Genomic DNA, 19,384 nt, shown 5'->3' with positions numbered 1-19,384 from the left:
TCGCCAATGAAAAGACACAGACTCGCAGATCGGATTAAAAAATAAACCAACTCCACGCTGCGTTCAGGAGACACAGCTGAGCTGCGAGCACAAATATAGACTCGAGTGGAAGGGTGGGAAATTATAGTTCAAGCAAATGGCATCCAGGGAAAGGCTGATCTACAAGTACTCGTGTCTGACACATGAGATTTCAAAATAAAAATGGTAATGAGATGAAGACAAACGTTTTATAATAATAAAGGGGGCAGTACATCAAGCAGATATAACACACCGGTGTCTACGTACCCAATCTGAAAACGCCAAAAAACGTGAAGCAACTACTAAAAGAACTCAAAGGAAGTACTCACAAAAACACATCCATAGCGGGGAGCGTAAGCAGGGCATCAACAGCCGTGGGGAGGTCATCCGTATAGGAAATCAGTAAGGACATTTTGTCCTTCACTGACGAATTAGACCAAATGGACAGAATCGATATTTACAGAACCTTTGATATCAGACAACCTAGTAAAGGCCATGGATGACAACCCCCCGCAGCATCACAGTCAGTGGAGAAACATGGAAAATTGTTCCTGTAAGATCAGGAACAGCACACGCGTGCCCACTCTCACCTCCCTTACGCACCGCGGCACGGAAGCCCCCGCCACAGCAATCAGGCAACAGAGAGAAAGAAAAGGCAACCAGCTCGGGAGTGAAGACGTAAAGCTGTCGTTTTCCTTTTGCAGACAATACACCTCTTTATATAGAAAATCTTAAAGGCTCCACTCAAATACTATCAGAAACAAAAACTAAATGCAGCAAAGTTGCAGGAAGGAAAATCAATGTCCAAAAACCCATTATGCTCCTGCACAGTGACGATAGAATTTCAGAAAGAGAAACAAAAAAAGTTCCTTTTGCAATTTCAACAGAAAGAATGAAACAGCCACAGATAAACTTAACGAAGAACGTGAAGGACACATGCACTGAAAATTGTAACACATTTACTTAAAAAAGGGAGGAGGACCCGCAGAAATGGGAAGACAGTGCACGTTCAGGGCTGGAAGAACCGCCTAGTTAAAGCGGCCACCTGAGCCCCGACCTGTGCGTCGGCTGGTCGAGCGTCAGCCCGCACGGCTTTGGAAGGTTGCCTGGTGGTGGGCCTGCTCCCCGGCTGGGGCGCGGGTGGGAGGCAACCGGTCGGCCTTTCTCTCTCCCTTTCCCCCTTCCTCTAAAAATAAGTACACACACAAAGTCTTAAAAGAAATAAAATGGCCACATTACTCAAAATAACATGCAGATTTAATGTAATCCCCATCGAAATCTTAAAGGCATTAAAAAATAGAACAAAAAATCATCATATATTGGCCGTGGCTGGTGCTCAGTCAGTGGATTGAGTGTGGGCTGCGAATCAAAGGGTCGCCAGTTCGATTCCCAGTCAGGGCACATGCCTGGGTTGCAGGCCAGATCCCCAGTAGGGGGCGAGTGAGAGGCAACCACGCACTTGTGTTTTTCTCTCTCTCTTTCTCCTTCCCTCCCCCCCCTCTAAAATAAATAAATGAATTAATAAATAATTTAATATAAAATAAATATAAAATCATTTATAAAATAAAATAAATAAATAAATAAAATCTTTTTTAAAATTACCATATGTATGTGGAACCACAAAAGGCCCTGGACAGCAAAAGCAATCATGGAGATAGAAAACGGAGGTGGAGATATCATACTGCCCACCTTTAAATGATTCCACAAAGCAGCAATAATCAAAACAGGATGGCAATGGCAGCAAAGCAAACCCACAGACCCATGGAATAGAGTCGAGAGCTCAGAAATAAAGCCACATGTAAATGACCAAATAATTTTTGACAAAGGAACCAAAAACCCACAACGGAGGAAAGAAAATCCACCCAGGACACGGCGCTGAGAAAACTGGAAAGTCACACACGTGGGAGAGAACGGGTGAGACTGTTGTTTGTCTCCACACTTGACGACTAAATCGAAATGGATCCAAGTCTTAACTACGAGACGAGAAACAATAAATTACACAGGAGAAAACACAGGTACCGAACTTATGGACCTTGGTCTCAGCGAGGATTTTGTGAACTGACCTCAAAGGCGAGGGAAGTAACATATCAAATAAATGAATGAGACCATATCGAATTGAAAAGCTTCTGTCCAACAAAAGAAACCATCAGCAAAACAAAAAGGCATCCAACCAAATGGGGAAAGATATTTGTGAACAACGCCTCTGATAAGGGGCTAATAATATCCAAAAATATAAAAAACTCATGAATTCAACACCATACAATTCAATTAAAAATTGGTAAAAGGACCTGAACAGTACTCAGCCACGAAGACGCACAAATGACCAACAGATCCATGAAGAGATTTTTACTTCGCTAGCTATTAGTGAAACACAGATCAAAACCACAAGGAGACACCCGCTCACAGCTGGTAGAATGGCCGTTGTCCACCAGACAGGTAGTGACAAGTGCGGGAGAGGCTGTGGAGAAGAGGAAGCCTCATTCTCTGCTGGTCGGACTGTAAACTGGTGCAGCCGCTGTAGGAAACAGTACAGAATTCCCTAAAAAAATTAAGAATAAAGTTACCGTATGATCCAGAAATCTCTCTTTTGGTTACCCACCTGAAAGATTTACTCATAAGAATGGGAGTCCCTTCTCCTGACCTAACCCAGACCGGCGCAGCCTGGCTCACGCTGGCCCTCACTGGAAAGTCGACTCTTCCCTATTTACACCATCAGTTATAGCACAAGAAACTAATTATTGCGTGTGAGAGGCCGTTGCAAGCTCCTTCCGGTTAGAATTGCTCTCGGCCTGTAAAGCGGGATCTCAGTCTCCTCCCTGAGCCGCCCAATACTCGGCCGTTTGAGTGCCCTTGCAGGGGGCCGCCAGGTGTGTGGCCCCGCACTTGGTGACTCCGCTTTCCAGGCCCCCGATTCCATGCTGGCCACAGACAGTCCTTGCATATATTTTGCTTTGTTACAGCATCAAGGAAAATCGAATACTGTCCAAGATCTGCCTTTTCACATGACCCAAAGCATCGATAAAATCTTAGTCTCCTGTGGTTCGAAAAACAAGGCTTTGTGAGGAGAGAGATAAAGCGAAGAGAAAAGCACCCATTACATGGTGGGAAATAAATGGCCATCAGCATATCACTTGGAGTTCCTGTATACCTAGTCCAGTCTCCAGTAACTTTTTTAAAGATTGCATTTGTTTCTTTTTAGACAGAGGGGAAGGGAGGGAGAAAGAGAGGGAGAGAAACATCCATGTGTGGTTGCTTCCTGCACACTGGGGACCCGCCCTGCAACCCAGGCATGTGCCCTGACTGGGAATCGAATCAGTGACCCTTTGGTTCACAGGCCAGTGCTCAATCCACTGAACCACACCAGCCGGGGCTCTCCAGTAATTTTTACATCTGTGGCATTATATAAGGAAAATTAATACTCATAATTATGATTCCAAAGCACTATAAATCTTAAATCATCGCCATCAAATTAAATAGTATCCAATAGATTACACTTATTTAGGTATATTTAGGCACCTTACTGATGATACTCTATTGATAAGATGATCCTTAAGAAAACATATTTTTAAAAATTAACCACCTTTGTCTTTGTAACCCCAGAGCACGGGCCCGCCTTCCCCCTCTGAGGCAGGAGCTCATTGAGTCAGGGCTGTAACTGATGTGGCTCATCAGACACCAGTTCACACCCCCGGACGAAGAAGTCGAAAATATGTTCCTGCTTTGAAGAGAGAGCTAGTTTGTTTGCATAAAACATCGCAGCCACTTAGTGGCGAGTAAAACAGTAAAACATGCGTACTTCATAGAATTTCCATACTACTTTTCCCCGATAGACCACACTGGGTGGATGTCATGGAGCTCTGTGCGTGCGTGGTGCGAGCCAGCGGTCTGGAGTAGCAGGCCGTGGTTAGCCAGATTGCAAGAGAACATTTTCTAAGCCACGAATCCTCAACGATTTTCCTTCAACTGGGTTTCACAGGAAACCGGGTTTCGACTCAGACCGCAGTCTCAGCAGGTTTGCAGGCGGCTCCTGGGCATCTCCCAGAAAAATGTCACACAGTCCTGGCCGGAGGCTGCAGTGGGTTTGAGGCTCAACTTCACCAGCGAGTGGTGTTCCCACCCTAATTTTGAGCCAATTCTCTCATTTTCCTTTGCAGTGCTGCAAACTTGGTAATTCACCCTAATTATACGAATAGCTTGAATGAGATTGTTTTTTTTAAACCTTTTTTTCCTCTCCTGGAGGCTTTAATGATCTCAGAAAGAACCCAAAGTCAAGCAGCGGGAAGATATTCAAAACTCACACTTCAGCACCCTTTCGCTTTATGTTGGGAGTTTTCAGCATAAAAATCATGAGATATGCAATATATCAGCATGCTTACCGAGAATATACAGATACGGCCCATTTAACTAGGAAAAGCTTTGTTTAAAGACTGGCTGATAAACCAAGGGTGCCCTGGGCGGTAGAATGCAGACACATCCCTCCCACCACGCGAAGTGACAGATTCCCTTTCAGCATCTGTGGGGCACCAGGCAACGGGAACAGGCCGCTGGGGGCGCTGTCCCGTGCACAGCGCCCAGGGGAGCCTGCAGCCCCCTCTTCTGCCAAGACGCCTGCATCTCCGGGTGGGTGGGGAGTGGGCAGGGGACTTGCAAGGGAGGGCGTGTCAAAAGTCTGCACTTTGGCTTTGCCAGTGGCGGGCGTGCAAGTTTCTGCAGGAATGAGCTGCTCGCTCTTCCTTGATCCGGAAGGAGACGCCCCACCGTGAGAGGGGACCAGCTCTGCTGCGGATTAGGTGAGCGATTCACCTTGACGTTGTCTCTCCCTCGTGAAAGGTCGGACTGAAAACTTTCTCTGTCGAGGCCATGGATCTGCAGGAGGAGGGCACAAAGGACTGACTGCAAGGAACTAAAAAGGGTAGTTTCGGAAAAGAATTTGTACTAAATAACTCAGCGTGGACAGGCAGAACGAATTTCGGAATGTGTCCAATTCTCTCATTTACACATAACAGGAGGAGGGTCTTGGCGGTTTAACATCACGCATCTACTTAGGAGCAAAGCTCCAAGCTGAAATCCACGTGTCCTAACTCTGTGGACACTGCTCTTTAAAAAAAAAAATAAGTAAGTTTCAAGTTCATGTTCCAGCTTTTTATTAAAAAAAAACAAAACAAAAAACTGCTATTTGTTACCTATAAAACATCCATGAAGAGTTTGCTCCATTTGTCAATTATGTTTTGTTTTGGTAGGTTTTAAAATAGCTTTTGTCTAATAAATAAATATTCGGTGATCATGGTTCATAGGTTAGAAATTCCAAAGAGATGATTATACTTATCTTCTATTATGTATCAGATACATGCCAAAGCATGTAGGACACATTTTCAATGGAAATTAACTTCAAATGTATTTAATATTTAAATATATTAACTATGCTACAATTTGAAAGAAACATAGCACACAAAACCTGACCTTCAGAGACTTACATTTCATCGAAGACTAAAAACATTTAAACAATTAAATATAAAACAAAAATCCAATAAAACTAATTTATAAACATACCATTTATGTGGAAGTTGAATTGAAGATCGAGTTGTTCATAGTATTTACATGTCGTCCTAATTATAGTCTTCTAAGTGAACTATTATGTAACAGTTCCAGTTCCATATGACTGCAAAACATATTTCAATTTTTCTCCATATTGGTGTGTGTTAAATGATCCGAAGCTATGACTAATTGCGGAAAACATTGCCAGAAAGTATATAAACTTTCCAACAGCTTTGATTCCCCTGGGACTGATGAATAATCAATGAATCTATACAAAGATCTAAACAGCCCTGAGGGCTTTCACAGAATTACTCTTTCACTCACTGAAGGTGGAAGGAGGCCAGGTGGAGAAAATCTGGGGTAGGTCCTTGGAAGTCTGCAGAGGTTAACGTTTGGGTCAGGTTTTAACAGGCAAATCTAGAGATCAGCTTGGTTTCCCATGAGTAGAACTAAATCTGAAATGTCCTATGTAGAATGGAATTATGATTTTTTTGTGCTGGACTTTTCTTTTGTGATAAGAACAGCCATTTCTGGGACATTTACTCTTTTCCAGGCAGTGGTACTATCTTAACCAGTATTCATGATAAGTCACTGAGATAAGTACTGTTATTATATCCCCATTTTATAGGCGGTCACACAGCTAGCAAATAACAGAAGTGATATCTACAGAGTAAAAACATAGGAAAAAATAAATGGGCAATTGTCTGATTAACTTTTGCCTTAAAGACATTCTTAACCACTTGGCTCAGGGACGAGGAATAACGCTGTCATTTAGTTCTCTGAATGAGGTGCCTATCTCACTTCTATGAAATAGCTCTATTCCTGAAAGGTATAAAATTCCGTTGGTTAGATCCAGTTGTATACCCCGTCCTTTATGGTATATGTCACATGTCCAGAAAAGGTCTTAGAAACCACGCTCTCCAATCTGCTCAGTTTTGAGTGGGCAGAAGAAGAGAGGGGAGGTTTGCAAAGGTAACTAACTATAAAGGCAATACTCACAGTGAGCAGCGAAGCCAGGGTACAAAAAGCAATCCCTTCCACCGCAGCTGAAGGCCGCGGCTACTCAGTCACGATGGCCGCCCCGTCTGGGGACCTGGGGTTGACTCAGGATCACAAAGGTGTGAGTCGCATAGACATGACCAGGAGGGAAAGTACTTTGGAAGATGGGGGCACTTCCTTTTGTTAAAAATAATGCTTTTTATGAAGAAATCATTCATAATGATTTCTAACCATACAATTCATGTGCAGGAAATAGAGCAGCCGAAGGGCATCTACACATGACCCGTGGGCACAGGTGACAGTGTGGGGATCGCCTGAGGGAGGGGCCGTGGGGTGGGTGGAATGGGGCCAAGGGGAAAAGATTGGGACAACTGTAATGGCATAATCAAGAAAATATAATTAAAAAAATAAAGAGTGCTGTTCCATAGTTTTTATAAAGCTTTCGGAAATTCACAGAGATGCGCCACCATAACAAAAATAAATGTTAGAACTGTTAGAACTGTTTAGTTTAGAACTGTTTATTTTTATTACCCTCAAGAAAACCTCATACCCATTCAAAGTGGTTCCTCATTATTACTCAACCTTGGCCCCAGCCCTAAAAATGACTGATCTATGCCCTGGCTGATGCAGCTGAGTGGACTGAGAGCTGGCCTGTGAACCAAAGGACTGTGGGTTCAATTCCCAGTCAGGTCACACGCCTGGGTTGCAGGTCGGGTCTCCAGTAGGGGGCATGCTAGAGGCAACCACACACTGATGTTTCTTTCCCTCCCTTTCTCTAAAAATAAATAAATAAAATCTTGAAAAAAATTAAAAAATGAGTCATCTACTTCCTGCCTTATATTTGCCTATTCCGGACATTTCATAGAAATGGAATAAGAACAGATTTACGTAAGTAAATAAGTAAACAAAGACAACATTTGTACAACTTCCGGCACAGGGTGGGGATGAAGGATGAAGCACTGGGTCATCCCTGGGACGTCCGCCTCCCCTCCAGGTGGGACCCAGGCCCTCCTGTCTCCTTCTCTTGGAGTCCCTGCCTGTGGTACCACGATGTCAGGACAGCTGGGATGTCGCCCAAATTGCCCACAGTGCTGAAACTCCAGAGCCCTGGTTCGTTCTGACACGAAACCTACTGGTCTTTGACCCAGGTTTTAGAAACCAAGTCATTTCACACCTGTGCTCAAGTGATTTGAATGTGATGCTCAATTTTAGCTTCTGCGGATTGCCATTGGCTCCCTGGTGTCGACAGGCACACGTGGGGGTGCATATTAGCTTTTTATAAATGACATTTCCTCTGTAGGCAGAGTAACAAAATTTGATTTTTATGCATGAAAAGATTGATAGCTGGCACCATGATTAATTCCTGCCAGCTTCCTGTTGGTGGTATGTGATTTGGAAAAGGCATTTGCATTTGTACTCTAATAAAAGGCTCTATCCTCTTGATGGCTGATTTGGGGAAGTATTAATGCTTTAAGTAACTATTAGGAGCTGAGTAGTCCTAATGGCCAAGGGCAGAGAGCCACTCGTGTGTGAGCAGCTCCCCGAGGAGGCCACGGCACAGAGGGGAAGGCTCTGGGTTTCCAAGGACCGGGGTTCGATCCCACCATGCCTGATAACCACTTGACCTTGGACAAGGTGTCCAGGTCCCAGCCTCACGCTGTGAACTGGGCAACACCATGAACCTTTCAGGGCTGGTTGGAAGGTCAGTTGGAACGAGAGGTTAAACGTTCCTCGTGTGGTTCCGATCTGGCGGAGACGAGTGTGTATGAGAGCCCGCCCCCCCCCCCAGTCCGTGTGTGGGTCTCTTCCTGCAAAACTGCTCGTCACACTCAGGGCTCAGTTTAAACCACAGAGCATGGGAATCGCTCCTTCCAAAACTCCTCAAAGCAGCTGTGTTCCCACTTGATTTTTCTCACTAGAATATATTTGGGTAAAATATTTTAGTCACAGGCACCCAAAAGAGAGAAGAAAGATCTAAGAAAAAGCTACATCTTTGTCTTAAAAGGCGGGGCCTTGGTGTTACAGATATTCTATGTTAAAAAGATGACTTAGTTCTGTTTTCTTCTACTGCTTAAATATATTTGAAAAAAATCACACTTCTAAGTATGTCAGACGTGGAAACTATAGTACCTTATTAAACACTTGGGGATGACTATATTCTAATTTTATATAAGGAGAAAAAACTTTATAAAAAAGTTATTGGACTCTTACTTTCAATTCAAAACTTAACTTTGAATTCACTTAAAGCGCACAGAGCAGTATCTGGAACACAGTAACCAATATAAGTGTTAGATATTGTTATTATTATTCCCTTAAAGTGTATTTGATTTTTTTCTGTTTATAAAAAGTAAGACGTATTTTACAGGGTATAAGAGAGACCTGGATTCATCTAGTATATCATCTCCAGCCATTTAAAATTCCGAAACTATGGCACTAAAATGTATAGGCACAGAATTCACCTGGGGCTGGTATCCTTCTTATCGGGTAATAATGGTGTGATTCCCCCACGCGGGGAGGACACACTGCGGATGGGGAGGGGTTCCAGGGGACCTGATGGTTCAGAACACATTCACGTGGAGCGACCTGAGGCACTGTGGGCAGTTTTAGTGGTCGCTGTGTGGTCTTCAACTTAGAAGAGAAGGACATTTAGTTACAGGCATAATAATACCTATTTTTGAATTCTAGCTCCAGCCTTCACCAGTTCTTTGACCTAGCATGCAGTTATTCATTTCTAAATTTCAGCTTACTAACCTGTTACAAGTAAATGGAAATAATATTAACAAATTAAGTTGCAAATAATGAAATACTGTATGTGCCATGGGCTAGCACTGCAGCTCAGCTTTTGGTTTTACCCTTGACCTGCCCCTTCTCTGTTTCCGTACCGCCAACTTCCTCTCCCACACAGCCGAGTGGGGACTCCGTGGTGTTGGAGGCAGAAAGATCCTGTTCTGAATCCTAATTCTATCACTGTCAATAATTGATCTTGAACATACTCCTTCATCTCCAAGAAATTAATTTTTATCATTATCTATAAAACAGGCAAATCCATCACCCATTTATGATAAAACGCTCAGCAAACTGGGAATAGAGAGAACATACCTACACATAATAAAGGCCGTATATGAGAAACCCACTGCCTGCTTCATTCTCAGTGGGCAAAAAAGTACAAGTGTTTAGGATCGAGAACAAGACAGGGACATCTGCTCTCACCTCTCTCACTCAACATAGTACTGGATGTCCTGGCTGCCGCAGTCAGACAGGAGGAAGCAATAAAAGGCACCCAAATTGGGCAGGAGGAAGTAGAACTCATTATTTGCAGATGGCATGACACTGTACGTACAGAAACCCAAAGATTCCACCAAGAAATTACTGGAACTGATAAATGAATTCAATAAAATTAATAATATCCAGAAATTAGTTGCATTTTATATGCCAATAATGAACTAACATAAAGGGAAATTAAGAAAACAATCCCATTCACAATTGCTTCAAAAAGAATAGAATATCTAGGAATAAACCTACCCAAGGATGTAAAAGACCTGTACTCAGAAAACTCTAAGACACTGAAGAAAGAAATTGAACAAGATACAAATAAGTGGAAGCACATACTGTGTTCAAGGACATGAAAAATTAACATCATTAAAATGTCCATACTACCCAAAGCAATCTATAGATTCAATGCAATTCCTATCAAGATTCCAATGACATATTTCACAGAACTAGGACAAATATTTCAAAAATTTATATGGAATCACTGAAGGCCCTGCATAGCAACAGCAACCCTGAGAGAGAAAAACAGAGTTAGAGGAATCATGCCATCAAATATCAAACTATACTATAAGGCCATAGTAATCAAAACAGCCTGATACCAGCATAAAAACAGACAAACAGATCAATGGAACAGAATAGACAGCCCAGAAATAAACCTACACCTATACGATCAATTAATATTCGACAGAGCAAGTGAGCACGTACCATGGACTAAAGATAGTTTATTCAACAATCAGTGTTGTGAAAATTGAACAGATATATGCAGAAAAATGAAACTAGACGTTTTCTTACACCACACACAAGAAGCAATTAAAAGTGGATCAAAGACTTAAATGTTAGACCCAAAGACATAAAATCTTGGAAGAAAACATAGGCAGTAAAAATCTCAGAGAATGCTCGTAGCAATTTTTATCAGGGATATATCTTTCTAGGCAAGGGAAACAAAAGAAAAAAATTAACAAATGGGACTCCATCAAACTAAAAAGTTTTTGCATAGCAAAGGAAATCATCAACAAAATAAAAAGAAAACCCACAAGATAGGAGAGCAGATTTGCCGATACATCGGATGAGGGGTTAATATCCAAAACTTAAAAGGACTTAGAAAACTCAAGACTAAAAACAAACAAACAAACAATCCAGTTAAAAAATGGGCAAAGGACCTGAATAGACACTTCTCCAAAGAGGACATACAGAGGGCCAATAGACATATGAAAAGATGCTCAATGTCACTAGTCATCAGAGAGATGCAAATTAAAATCATAATAAGATGCCACCTCACACCTGTCAGAACGGCTAGCATCAGTAAATCTATAAACAGCAAGTGCCGGGGAGGAGGTGGAGAGAAGGGAACCCTCGTGCACCGTGGGTGGGAACGCAGACGGGGGCAGCCCCTGTGGAAGGCAGTGTGGAGACACCTCAAAAATTTAGAAATGGAGCTGTGTTTTGGGCCAGTGATCCCACTTCTGGGAATTTATCTGAAGGAACCCAAAACACTAATTTGAAAGAACATGAGCACCCCTGTGTTCATTGCACCATCATTTACAGTCGCCAGGATGTGGGAGCAGCCCAAGTGTCCCCCAGCAGATGAGTGGAATAGACAACTGCGGGACATTTACACAGTGGGATACTACTCGGCCAGAGAAAAGAGGAAAAGTTTACCCTTTGCAACAGTATGGGTGGACTTGGAGAACATTATGCTGAGTGAAATAAGCCAGTCAGAGAAAGACGAGTACCATATGATCTCACTCGTGTGTGGAATCTAAAGAACAAAATAAACAAAATGAAGTAGAAACAGAGGCATGGAAACAAACTGTATTTTTAAAAATTTTATTTAGTTATTTTTCAAGTACAGTTCTCTATTTCTCCCATCCCAGCCCACCTCGCCCCGTGCTCCCTACCTCCCTCCCATTTCCACCCCCCTTAGTTCTTGTCCTTCATACTTGTTCCTCCAAATCCCTCCCCTTTTTTCCCCTTAAATTCCCTCCCCTCTCCCTTATGGTCACTGTCCCCTTGTTCTCTATTTCATTGTCTTTGTTTTTATTCTGCTGTGTATTTTTTAAAAGGTTTTATTTATTTATCTTTAGAGAGGAAGGGAAGGAGAGAGGGAGAGAAACATCATTGTGTGTTTACCTCTCATGCGTCCCCTGCTGGGAACTGGCCTGCAACCCAGGCATGTGCCCTGACTGGGAATCAGGGCCATGATCCCTTGGTTCACAGGCCTGCGCTCAATCCACTGTGCTACACCAGCCAGGGCACAAAGTGTATTTTTCAAAGCAGTCAATACTGAATAATCTGTTAATAGGATGGATTTTATAAGATCCAAGAAATTATAATTAGTCTTTATTTTTACTCAACAACTTGTTCATTCTATTGTTAGTCATTTTTCTTCATCCATAGATCATAAATAATACCTTTTTGCTTATTTCTTGTAGTTACTAAGATGCTAAAATAGTCTATATATAATTTTAAAAGCTCACAAATTAGCAAGATACTGATAATAATACCCTAAGGAATATATAAGCAATTAATACATTAAAAAAATTAAAAGTAATTCTGTTGTATTGCTGACAGAATTCTATTGTATAATCCAGCAAAGGTGTCTATACTATTTTTAACTCCAAATGTTGAATTTTTAGGGAAGATATTATTTAGGTGAGTTGAGGAATGCTAACCATATTGCTGGTAAAAAAAAATGTGAGCACTGTTGGAAAATAAGATTTAGGGCAGTTAATTTTCTAAGGAAACACATAACACTCTGAAGTGTGTACCAGTTAGTTGTACAGTACTAAAATAAATCTCTCTTTGTTCTCCAAAATTTTATCAATAATCATGCAGCTGTGAACTGCTCATCTGAGATGAAGTCAGTGTGTAGGAAGAAAAGGACTTGATGAGGCACTAATCACTGAGCATTTAAAAGACGTAAGTGCTGGGAAGAAAAAGGGACGGGAAAAAAAATAAATCAGACTGGGCAGACAATTAGGAACTAGGGCAAGCCAGTGGCCTATTCTGTGAAATAGCATGGGAATTAATGCTTAACCTAGTGTGCCCACAGTTCATTATTGCTGCTCGTCTTCGTACCCAGGAGACACTACACTGAGTTTGAATTTTGTGGGTTTCAGATTTATTGGATTTGTGACTAAGCCTGACAACTTCCTTTAAGGCATTCATCAAATCGCAGTATTAGACACAATCAAGTCCAAGAAAGTGACAGAGAAATAATGTAGGATGGTTTGGAGTGTAATTATTAAAATAACAAGCATTTTTAAGAATATGCTGTTACTTACATTTTACAGTTAAATACTTGTAAAAATGGTTAAAAATGGAATACAAATTAAATAAATTATCTAAGTCAAGAAGTTAGAAAAGGGACTTAAACAAAATTAGGAAACGTGCCAAGAAAAAACAATTATAATGAATTTATTTTATAAATAGTCAAAGCAAATAGTTAAAATAAAAAGAGAGGAGACTAAGGAAATTAATAATTAAATGATAGAAGAAAATCCAACTTTATTGATAATTACATTAAATGTTAAAAGATAAACACAAGACACTAAAATCACTAACTATAACAGAAAAAATGACAAATTGGACTCCATTAAAATGAACAATCTAAGTTTTACCAAAAGATGTTGCAAGAGCCTGGAAAAATGAGAAGAGGGAACAGATATTTGCTATTGGTGCATTGGGCCTGAGTTGTTCATATCTGGACTATATAAAGACTTGTAAATCAGTATCAAGAAAGATCAATAGCTAGAAAAATGGATAAGACTAAAACCTATACTTGATAATATCATCAAGGCAATAAACATCTAAAATGTGTTTAGAAAATTAAATCATTTGAATCAAGAAAATAAAAATTAAAAAATAATTGCTACTATTACACACCCACGAGGATGGCTAAAATAAAAAAAGATAGGTAATACCAAGAGTTGGAAAAGATGTAAAGCAACCAGCACTTCCAGATGTCAGTGAAGAGTGAATTGGCAACCACTTCTGAAAATTGTTTAACAGAATTTAACACAGGTAGTGTGCGCATACTCACTGACTGAGCCACTCTTATGTAGATCCAAACATACACATGTTTGTCAGCAGACATGTGCAAGTATGTGTATAGCAGTATCTACGAGTCAATATTCTCAAATATTGCTACTTATAAAAATGAATAAATCTCAAAAGTACAATTTTGAATAAAAGAACACAGGTACAATGAGTATAGTGAGTATAATTCTACTAATCAGATGTTGTTAAGAGGAAGGACCTGTTCATAGAGTGATTGATTGGACAGGAAACAGTGGCTGGGAAGGAGGCCTGCTGCACACTGGCCATGGTCTACTTCCTGTACTTCTACTTCCTGTATGTCTACTTTCTGTACCAGGGCTGGTTATTCTCTTCATTCATTTATAAAAATTAAGTTGCATGCTTTTGAATTCTGCACTTTTGTTACGTACATTCCAGTTCAGTGAAAAAATGTTTAAACTATAGAGCACAGCTGATTCCGCCTCGACAAATGAGGCGTGTGAAGCCCACCGTGGAGTACCGAGGTCACTGCATTCCTCCTATACACTGGTAATGAGATTTCAGGACAAATATTAAAAAAAAATTTCTTTTGCAATTGCAATGAAAAGGATGGAACACCTGGGAATAATCTTAACAAAGGATGTGAATAACCCACATACTGAAATCCACACAGCATTACTAAAAGAGATGGAAGAACACAGTGAAATGGAAAGATATTTTGCATGCTTGGATGGGAAGAATCCACCTAATTGAAACGACCATATCACCCAAAGCAATATACAAATTTAATGCAATCCCCATAAAATCCCAATGACATTTTTTCAAAGACATAAAACAAAAAAAATCACAAGATTTCTGTGAAACCACGAGAGACCTTGAGTAACCAAAATAATTGAGAAAAAAGAACAAAGCTGGAGGTATCGCACTCTCTGACTTCGAATTATACTACAGAGCTACGATAATTAAAATAGCGTGGTATCAGCAGGAAAACACACACACAGACTGATGGAACAGGATTGAGAGCCCAGAAACAAACCACATGTCTATAGGCCAAAAGTTTTTGATAAAGGAGCCCAAAACCACACAATGGAGAAAAGAAGCCTGTCCAATAAACGGTGCTAAGAAAACTGGAAAGCCACATGCAGAAGAATGAAACTAGCCTACAGTGTATCCCTCAAAATTGACTCAAAATGGATCAAAATCCTAAATATAAGACCTGAAAAAATGAACTGCATAGGAGAAAACATAGGTACTAAACGTATGGATCTTGGTCTTAGAGAAACTTTTATGAATTTGACCCCAAAGGAAGGGAAGTCAAGGCAAAAATAAGTGACTAGGACAATATCAAAGTAAAAAGCTTCTGCACAGCCAAAGAAACCGTCAAGAAACCAAAAAGTCAACCCATTGGATGGGAGGAGATGTTTACAAACAGCAGCTCCCACAAGGGGTTCACATCCAAAACATACAAAGAACTCATACAATGAGTTTGTTTGCAATACCAAACAAACAATCCAACTAAAAAATGGGCAGGAAACCTGAACAGACACTTCTCCTAAGAAGACCTACAAATGATCAATAGATATGTGAAAAATGCTCAACTTCACTAGCTATTAGGAAATTCAAATTAAAACTACAATGGGATACCACCTCACATGTTCAAGTGGATATTATCAATAAGATAGGAATAAGAAATATTGGACAGGCTGTGAAGAAAAAGGAACCCTCGTTCACGGCTGGTGGGACTGCAGACTGGTGCAGCCACTAAGGAAGACGGTGTAGGGGCTTCTCAAAAAAGTATAGGCAGAGTCACCGTGTGACCCAGCAACATTTCTTCTGGGTGTCTACCTGGGAAATTTGAAAACATTTGTTTGCCCAGATATATATGCACCCCTATGCTCATTGGCGCTTTATTCACAGTGGCCAAAACATAGAAAAAACCAAAGCATCCTTCGATAGACGACTGGATAGAGAAGGTGTGGTTTGTACAATGGAAAACCACTGAGCAATAAGAAAGCGAACTACTGCCACCTGGGAAGACATGGATGGGCACTGAGGATATTATGCCAAGTGAAATATGTCAGATGAAGTTAAGAACCGTATGGTTTCACTCATTTGTGGGATATAAACCTGGAAGTAACAAATGAACAAACAAGAAAAACAAAAACCCGTAGACACCGACAGCAGTGTGGTGGTGACCAGGGGGATGGGGAGGTGAAAGGTAGCAAATACCTGGTGACAGAAGGAGGTTTGACTTTGGGTGGTGGGCACACAGCGTGATATACAGTTCATGTGTCACATCACAGGATTGTACACTGGAAGTTCATACACTCTTACTAAGCAATGCCACCCAATAAATAAATAAAAAAAGGATACTGCGGTATTAATACAGGTGATTCATTCTTAGTAAAAAAGAAACTCAAACACGTCCTATCACTGCATAGTTATTTTATGCGCACATATCTAAAACTGGGCAAGAACTTCATACCTGATTGGTACTGAGGTATGTTTGTCTTATATTTGACAGTCACTTGTCATTCCCCCTTCATTGCCCCCTGGGAGCGACAAGTCTTTGTTACTCTGGCTGTGAGAAGGTGTCATTTAGTCTGGAGTGAAATGGTGCTGGTTGTAATGACCGGAACCTTGGAACCATCTGCCAGGGCACATGTACGTCTGCAAAACAGACACGCGTGTAGGCCACGGGGCCCCGAGTAGAGACTCCGTGGACACAGGGACCGCGAATAAACCTTACGCTTTACAGAGTCGTTTTCGGGGATGCACGGCCCACTAATTTGGTTTTATCAGTCACTTTTTGAAAAATAATATTATGCACATTGACTTCAATAGTGTATATTATTTAATTTAGAGGAATAGAAAAGTACATTGTTTTGACAGCCCAGAGTAAGAGCAAGACTCTTAACCTGAGGCGCTCAATTCTTCCGTCTGTGCACTCGGAGCCCGGTCAAAGGTGCCGCCTACAGAGAAATCCCCGGCCCTTTGCTCCCAGAACCCACGCGAGGGTGTTCTTCGGGCGCCGTGGTGTGGCGGAGGGTGTGATATAGGGCTGGAGAAAGCCAGCTTGGCGGTAGATGGCCGCCTGAATTAGAGGCAGTCGTGTCTAGGGGAGCGAAGGCCAGACACACAGAGAAAACCTGAGCAGGAAGCAGATATAACTTAACCAGGCCGCTGGGAGCAAACTAGAAAGCACAAGTAACATGACAACCAATGATGCAATATGACCCGCACATGTGACGGCGGATGCTGGGAGCCGGGCCAAGGGCTGCCTGGCTAACTGGGCGGGTGTGTCTTCTGACACTGCTTCCTCTGTGGATCAGGAGTCCCCTTGGATGCTTCTGTTCTTGTTTGAGGTCACACGCCAACCCCACATCAGCACCGATAACTCTCTCGGAGTTGATCGTCTGTCCCGAGAGCCCCGGGGCGCCTCTTTCTGAAGGGCTAGGCGAGGGCGAATCAGGGGAGGGCTTCAGAGAGTTTTCCAGCAACGCGGTGTCCGAGATTCAGGACAGAGAGGGGGAAACAGGTGAAGTTAAACAGGTTCCATCTGCTGCAGCTCGCGGCCGGCCCCTTCTCCTCCCTGGGCTTGCAGTGCAGGGCAGCCCCTGTCCTCGAGAAGGAGGGCACAGTGGCTGAAGCCACCGCTAACTCAGTGGCCTGGGGTGCAGAGAGAGCACCTGACGCAGGCTGTGTTGAAAGAGTGTCACACTGCTCCCCCAAACCCCTTCTTCCTTGCCTTTTGACAAACCAAACTTTCTGGATATAAAACATGAGACAGAGTCTTTTATATTAAATCTGACATTTGTTGTTGGATGGCTTTAAACCACGTGATTCCGAGGGCTAAGAGGCATGAGCTTCAACATCTGAGTGTGCACCCGTGACAGCTAAGGTGTTTGCCGCACGCCAGGCCAACACGCATTGTTAAATCGTGCATTTGCACTGAAGACTATTTTATGGATCCAATAAAAAATCGTTTCTGAAGAAAATGTAATTTCAGTAGGATTTCGAGGCTTGAGGATGGGAACCAGACTTTTAGAAGCTGGGGCAAATGATATCCGGTCTGCACTAAGCTGTGTTGTTGAGAACGCCGGGAAATCCACAGCAGCAATTTTATCAACACCTGTGATTTTTACAAGCAGGTGCAGACCAAGGCCTTGCGCCAAACAGCCCACAGGGAAGCGACCTGTCCAACAGTGAGGGGACAAGGCTTGAACAGGGAGTGCACCTGCTGGCGAACGGCGGTCAGCCGCCCAGAATCAGAAGGTCTTTAATGGAATAGGCGGTTCTGCGCTGGCCGGCGGCCATCCCTGCCGAGCAAACACTGTGTGTTTGCAGGCCAGTCCCCTCCTGTCCCCGGGCCAGAAGATTTATGAGCACATGCTGTTGGGCTCGGACAAGCGAACCCAGAAACTTCCTTATTTGCTCGTGGCCTGCAAAGCCCAGAGCCATGAGCCTGATGCAGGGAAGAGACCACGCCCGGGCCACTGGGCTCACTCCTGAGAGACCGTCTACCTACTGCTCCGAATCCACCAGAACGAATAGGGATCCTGTTCCTTGGAAGACACCCTCCGCCACCTGGGAGGTGGGACAAGTGTGTACATGTCAGCACATCAGTTCCGTCAAGTTCTAGTACGCAACGTACAAAGAATTCTTAAAATTCATAAGTAAATCAAAATGTAGAACAGCTTAATAGAAAAATAGGTCACACACGCGTCAAAGAGATACGTACGGTGAGTGAGTCTATGAAGAGCCGCAGGAAGCTACGCAGGGAGTTACCAGTTAAAACGAAAAATGAGAAAGTTGTGTGCACCCTAGGTTTTGTGGATAAATGTCAAATGACGGAGCAGGACCTCTGTGTCTCAGGGGAGAGTGTAAGTCAGCACAGCGGCAATTCTGGGAAAGAACCTGGTGAAGCCGTGGCTGCCCGGCCCGTCCCCGCAGCCCCGCTCCCACACCTGCGCGGGGCCCGCGCCCCAGAACTGGGGGGGTGGCCGCCTGGGGTCCAGCGGCCCGAGGCTTTCTAGGCCTCAGCCCCGCCGGGTTTCATAGCCAGGCTGGGGGGGCTCTTCCTGCCGCTGCGGGTCCCCTCGGCTGGGGCTGGGACCCCTTGGCTGTGATATTCACCCCCTTTGTGGGTCACTGCCCAGGGATTGAGGGTTGGGTGGGTCCTGACTGGGCTTAGTCTCCACCTCTCCCTCCGGTCTCAACGGGGCTTTTTCTTTACATTCGTTGCTGTTGAAAATCTGTCCTGCTAGTCACTCCCGAGGCGGTTCTCAAGACGGCCGTTCTACTCTGGCTGCGGTTTCGGCGTCGGTGAGAGGAGGTGAGCTCGGCACCTGCCTGCTCCCCGAAGCCAGGAGCCCTGCTCGGAATGGCAGCTTCATCTGGCCCTGAAATGTCGCCCCTGGTGGCTGGCGCACTGTCCCCGCAATACACTTGTCTCTGGGCCACCGAGTCACTGACCCCGTAAACCTAATAAATATATTTTCAAAGGTGAAAATTTTAATTTTTACAGCCATTTGGATTTTCAGGC

Source organism: Artibeus jamaicensis, unplaced genomic scaffold (assembly GCF_021234435.1).
Source record: "Artibeus jamaicensis isolate MK-2021 breed Jamaican fruit bat unplaced genomic scaffold, CSHL_Jam_final contig_415, whole genome shotgun sequence".
NCBI classification, from domain to species: Eukaryota; Metazoa; Chordata; class Mammalia; order Chiroptera; family Phyllostomidae; genus Artibeus; species Artibeus jamaicensis.
This window is presented reverse-complemented; position numbering follows the sequence as displayed.